The sequence below is a fragment of the Miscanthus floridulus genome, chromosome 6 (assembly GCF_019320115.1).
Source record: "Miscanthus floridulus cultivar M001 chromosome 6, ASM1932011v1, whole genome shotgun sequence".
Classification (NCBI taxonomy): Eukaryota; Viridiplantae; Streptophyta; class Magnoliopsida; order Poales; family Poaceae; genus Miscanthus; species Miscanthus floridulus.
In genome coordinates, this window is record NC_089585.1 from 11,495,370 (window position 1) to 11,502,102 (window position 6,733).

Here is a 6,733-nt window from a genome sequence, read left to right on the forward strand (position 1 = left end):
GGTGCCGTCCGTGGGGAAGACGCCGTACATTCACGCTTTTGGTCATTGGATGGCCCACCTTTCTATAGTCTTTGGCATGGCGGGCTCAAGCAATGCGACTCACTTTGGTTCGCTAGAGTTTCCTGCACTCCCACCTGTTGGGATGTGGGTTCCTCCCGTCTTCGAGCCATCTTAGGCCTTCCTCTTTGGAAGCCTAAACTTCATCGCCGACTGGCTTGGTGTGCTTCACCTTCACGAGGAGGCACTTGTCCTGGCGCTCATCGGAGGAGAAGTGCCCTATGATGGCTCTAGGACACCTGGCAACCTCAATGACTAGGCGCCTATGCTTCGCTCTGAGCCTACGCTAGGCTCAAACCCTACTGTGAGTAACGTACATGCTATTATTTACTCGTTATTTACTATTTTCCACCGATTCTTCAGAGGGACCCTGTTGTCCCTGCCTCGACCGCCATGCGACCAGTTCCCCTATGGCCTTGCATCCCCCATGGACGTGTATGCATGGGGGCTCCAAAGGATGCTGGCGCTGCCCCCTCTCATATCCAAATTCATGGGGATGGCGAGCTATGCTCCTGCCTCTTTCCACAACCTCATGGATGACGATGTTGAGAGTGATGGCTCCAGCATCAATGATGTCATGGCACCTAGCCACCCTCTATCCTAGGAGTGCGCTATGGCGGACGCCTTGGGAAAGTCGCCGGTGGTAGCGGAGTCTCTACAGACCCACACCCCTCTGGACCCTCATGCGGAGGCCCTCGCATGTGCATAGGAGCATGGCAAGGAGCTATGATGAAGGCCACAGAACCAGCCGCCACCTGCGCTGGTGTGCTCGGCACACCACGTTGCGCCCCATGCGTGTAACCCGATGAGCGGCGCCCAGGATCGTGCCCGCCAGGTTTAGCGCAACATCATCGATGGGGGAATGATCCCCCATAGTTCACTCGGGCTAGCTAGAACATCGCTACGGCGGCAATGCTTCTGCGTGGCCTTCCTAAACCTATCGACCCACAGGAGCAAGCGGTTCACTGGAACCTCTAGGCGCTAGTGGAGACTGCCATCATTCAACAGATAGAAAGCTCCACGTAGCGACACCAACTCATGGCCTCTCTCCCCACTAGGGGAGTGGGATGCACCAGATGAATCACTCCATTTGTTCACCACTACAGTCGCCGGGCGTGGAATAGGAGGGTGTAGCTACGCCACGGCCTGACCCGGCACCCGCTCTGCACCGACCACCTGTGCGCGAATGCCTTAGGCCAAACCGAGATGCTCACAGCATTATTAGCAACCAACGTCAGGCCTGGCATGATGATGACGTCCATCGGGCGACGGTGAGTGCAAGCGACATGGGCTCCGCCCGGACGATCAGGGGAGCGGTGAAATGCACCCCAAACGTGGTCACCAACCCAATGACCAGAGTCTTAGCCCGGATGGACTAGGACCATGGGCCATTGGCTAATGCATCTAGAGAGCATTGTTCCTATAGTGCTTTCGACCACCTACCAACATTGCCAAATATACCAAGGAGATGAATCTTGATATATGGCTCGAAGACTTTCGACTCGCCTATCGAGCTAGAGGAGCAGATGATGACCACTTCATCATTCAATACCTCCCCATCTGCATGGGGGACATGTTCAAGCGTGGCTCAAATTCCTCCCATCTGACAGCATCCGTGACTAAGCGAACCTCAAGAGGGTCTTTGTTGAGAACTTCCAGGAGACGTATGTCCGCCCTGAGAATTCCTGGGACCTCAAGAGCTGCTAACAGGAGCCCAATGAGTCCCTACGGGATTACATCCATAGGTTCTCGAAATGATGCAACTCCCTTCCTGATGTCGTTGACGCGGACTTCATTAGCACATTCCTCTCTGGGACAACTTATGAGTCCCTGATCCACAAGCTTGGCTGTCTGAAGCCCCATACCACCCGCGACCTACTCGATGTCGCCATGAACCACGCCTTTGATGAGGAGGCGGTCGGAGCAGTCTTCAACGAAGGCTAGGACAAGGGCAAGGCCAAGCGCGAGGACCAAGACAAGGGCCCCTCCACGTAGAGGGGAAAAAAGAACAAGAAGGATCGGCGCCGATCGGCCAACTCCGCGTTGGTCGCTGCAGCTGATCATGCAGGCAAGCAGCCCAAGCAGGCCCTGCCTGACCACTTCGACAAGCTCATGGATAGCCCATGCACCAACCACGCTTACCCCATCAAGCACCTCTACAAGAACTACGAGCTCCTTAAGCGCTTCCTATGATAGGCCGGCGGACCAAAAGAAGGAAAGAGCAAGGAGGCAGCAACCAAGAAAGGAGGCACAATGGGCAAGGATGGGGATGGCTTTCCCGACCCTGAAGAATGCATTATGATCTTTGGGGGATCCAATGCCATCTACTCCAAGTGCCAGCACAAAGTGCGCTATAGAGAGGCACGCGTCGCTGAAATGGCCATCCCCTCCTTCCTTCGCTAGTCGGAATCTCCTATCACTTTTGATCAGAGGGACCATCCTTCCCACATCGCCAGACCGGGTTGCTACCCGCTCATCATCGACCCCATCATCCGCAAGAAGTGCCTCACCAAGGTGCTGATGGATGGAGGCAGTAGCCTCAACATTCTCTACGTCAATACCCTCGACGCCATGCACATCCCCCGGTCGAAGCTCCGCCCGGTGAGCTCTCTCTTTCATGGCATGATTCTAGGAGCGTAGGCATACTCACTCGGGCAGATCGACCTACCCATCATGTTTGGTGACCGAGCAAACTTCCGCTAAGAGGTGCTTACCTTCGAGGTGGTGGACTTCTTGGGGTCTTACCATGCCATCTTGGGGTGGCCATGCTACGCCAAGTTCATGGTGGTCCCCAACTACACCTACCTCAAGCTGAAGATGCTGGGACCAAATGGCATCATCACTGTGGGTAGCACCTTCTCATACGCCTACACGTGCGACCACGAGCATTACAAGCTCGCCACTGCCATCATCAACTCATCTGAGCTCCCACGGCTCAATGAGTTGTCGACCTCAGTAGTCCCGAACTACAACAAGCCAACCTCCTCGATTGCCTTCCGCCCACTCAAGGAAACTAAGGCGGTGGGGATCGACCCCACTAACCCTACCAAGACGGTGCGGATTGGGACCCAGCTCCTGGCCAAATAGGAAAGCGAGCTCATCGACTTTCTATGCACCAATTGCGATGTCTTCACATGGAAACCTTTTGACATGCTAGGCATACCGTGGGAGGACATCGAGCACGCACTACGCCTTGTCCTAGGCTCGAAGCCCGCCAAGCAACGCCTGCATCGCTTTGACAATGAGAGGCGTAGGGCCATAGGCGAGGCGATCGCCAAACTCCTAGCAGCCAGATTCATCAAAGAGGTATACCACTCTGATTGGCTAGCCAATCCTATTCTTGTCAAAAAGAAGACCAGAAAATGGAGAATGTGCGTTGATTATACTGGCCTCAACAAGGTGTGTCCGAAGGACCATTTTCCTTTACCACGCATAGACCAGATAGTCGACTCCACCTTAGGATGTGAAATTCTCTCCTTTCTGTTTACCTACTTAGGCTATCACCATATCATGATGAAAGAGTCTAACTAGCTCGCAACTTCGTTCATCACCCCGTATGGTTCATACTATTACATAACCATGCCTTTCGATCTGAAGAACGCTGGCGCCACCTATTAACGGTGCATGCAGCAATGCTTCGCCGAACAAATCAACCCGCTCGATCAGCTTGACCAAGTCGAGCGGCCAAAACCAACAATCATTGTCTATGTTGATGACATCATGGTCAAAATGGCTCAAGCTTGCGACCTGATCGCAAATTTGGCCACAACGTTCATGAACCTCCGAAGGTTCAACATCAAATTGAATCCCGAAAAATGTGTTTTGGGGGTTTTAAAGGGGAAGCTTCTTGGATACATCATGTCTAAATGTAGCATTGAGGCCTACCCCAAAAAATCATGGCCATCTCCAACATGGGCCCCATACGTAATGTCAAGGCCATACAAATGCTCATCGGCTATTTGGCCACCCTGAGCTGGTTCATCTCCCGGCTCGACGAATGAGGGATGCCTCTCTACAAGCTTCTAAAAAGATAGATGCTTTCACTTGGACTGAGGAAGCATAACTAGCTTTGGAGCACCTCAAAGCATCACTGACATCAGCCCCAATCCTCATTGTTCCCGAACTGGGACAACCCCTCCTCCTCTACATCACGGCAAGCTACCATGTGGTGAGCACTACCCTAGTCATCGAAAGGGAGGAGCCAGGACACCACCTTAAAGTCCAATGACCCGTATACTTCATCAGGGAGGTACTCCATGACCCTAAGGTCCAGTACCCCTAGGTGCAAAAACTCCTATACATTGTGCTGATGGTGACCTAGAAACTCCTACACTACTTCACCGACCATGAAGTCTCGATCGTCACTTCATACATGCTCGGAGACATCATATGCAATCGTGATGCCACGAGACGAATCTCCAAGTGGGCACTCGAGCTAATGGGCTAGGACATCAGGTATATCCCCCATATAGCTATTAAGTCTCAGACTCTCATGGACTTTGTCATCGAATGGATAGAGGTCCAGCTCCTGACCCTAGATGTCACCCATGAGTACTAGATGATGTACTTCGATAGGCCCATAATGGCGCTCGGCTCGAGGGCTAGAGTGGGTCTGATCTCCTCGGATGGGAGTAGGCTCTGCTATGCAATCCGCCTCCACTTTTTGGCCTCAAACAATGCCGCAAAATTTGAGGCCCTCATCAATGGACTACGCATCGCCATCGAGCTCGACGCTATGTGGCTCTACGTCCACGGTGACTCAGAGCTAGTTGTCGACCAGGTCATGAAGGAATTCTCTTGCAAAAGCCCCCTCATGACAGCATACTGCCAGGAGGTGCGAAAGCTCAAGGACAAATTCTAGGGGATCAAGCTACACCATGTCCCCTAAAAGGACAATGATGCCACCGATTTTCTCACAAAATTGGCTGTCAGGCGGGTTCCGTCTCTGGACAGGGTCTTCATCAATGACCTTCATGAACCGTCTACTCACATCCTGCAAGGCCTAATCCAGACACACCTTGATGTTGACCCGGTGCTCGGGGGCTCTGACCCTAGTGCCTCCGTGATGACATCGCCTGCCGACATCGTCGTGTTGGCACTCGATCAAGCTAATCGGCAAGCGCCGCTACTCACTTACCTCCTCGAGGAGGTTCTCCCACCCGAAAGGACTAAATCGCAATGGATCACTCGACATGCCAAGACATTCATCGTGATTGATAATGAACTCTATAAGCAAAGTCCATCAGGAGTACTCATGAAGTACGTCCCTACCGACCAAGGCAAGCAGCTCCTCCTCGAGGTCCATGCCGAGATCTATGGACACCATGCGGCCCTGAGGTTGTTTGTCAGAAAAGCCTTTCACCAAGGTTTTTACTGGCCCACCATGCTATGAGATGCAGAGGAGGTCATCTGTAGGTGTGAAGGATGCCAGTTCTATGCTCGACAAATGCACTTGCCAGCACAGGAGCTCCAAACCATCCCCATCACCTAGCCATTCGCGGTCTAGGGAGTTGACATGGTAGGACCCCTCAATAAGGGCCCAGGTAGTTTCACTCACCTACTCATAGCGGTCGATAAATTCACCAAGTGGATAGAGGCCAAGCCCATCACCAACATTCACTCAGAAGATGCGGTCAAGTTCTTCCTCGACATCATCTACTGGTTTGGTGTTCCTAACTGTATCATCGCTGACCACAGAACTAACTTCACTGGGAAGAAATTTCTAGACTTCAGTGTTGGATATGGCATCAGGATCGACTGGGTCTCGGTCAGATATCCACATACTAATGGTTAGGTCAAACGTGCCAATGGCATAGTCCTCTAAGGACTTAAGCCATGCATCTTTGACCGACTCAACAAGTACGATGGGTGATGGGTTACAGAGGTCCCAGCGATCCTCTAGAGCATGAGAATAACCCTAAACCAATCCATAGGGTTCACACCCTTCTTCCTGGCCTATGGAGCTGAAGCAGTGCTGCCCTCTGACCTCGACCATGATGCCCCAAGAGTGAAGGCTTTCGACCATGACCGAGCCGTAGAGGCTCAACAAGACACAGCCCTGTGAGACGACCATCATCTGCTCTGCTCGCTACCAGCAGACTCTCTGTAGGTACTATGAGAGGAAGATCAAAGGAAGGATCCTCGAGGTCGGAGACCTCGTGCTTCGAAGGACCCAAACAACCAAGGAGAAACACAAACTCTCTCCACCTTGGGAAGGACCCTATACAGTGACCAAAGTGATCCGACCGGGTGCCTACCGACTGAAGGACAACAACGGCGATGTTCTCACTAACACTTGGAACATCAAACTATTATGTCGTTTCTTCCCTTAAAAATTTGGCCTTACCATTTTTCTTTCATTCATTGTTCGCTCCTACAAAACACCCCAGCCCGAACACTTTTGGCTCGGCTTGCTCGGGGGCTCCACGAGGATGCAATACCACCTCTCTTTTTTATGATCTTATGGTAAATACTTTTCTACCCAAATGAAAGGGTAGTCCATTCCTTTAATCACCTTACGTAACTTTGCTTTAAACATTCTGATCGATCACACCCTGCCACAACCTACGATTACGAGCAGCTAAGCTTTGCGGGTCATGCTCGAGTTCTTAAAGTTGTGGGATATGGTTCAAACAGGCAGGTGCGAAAAAGAAAGAATAAAAAACAAAGTTATGTT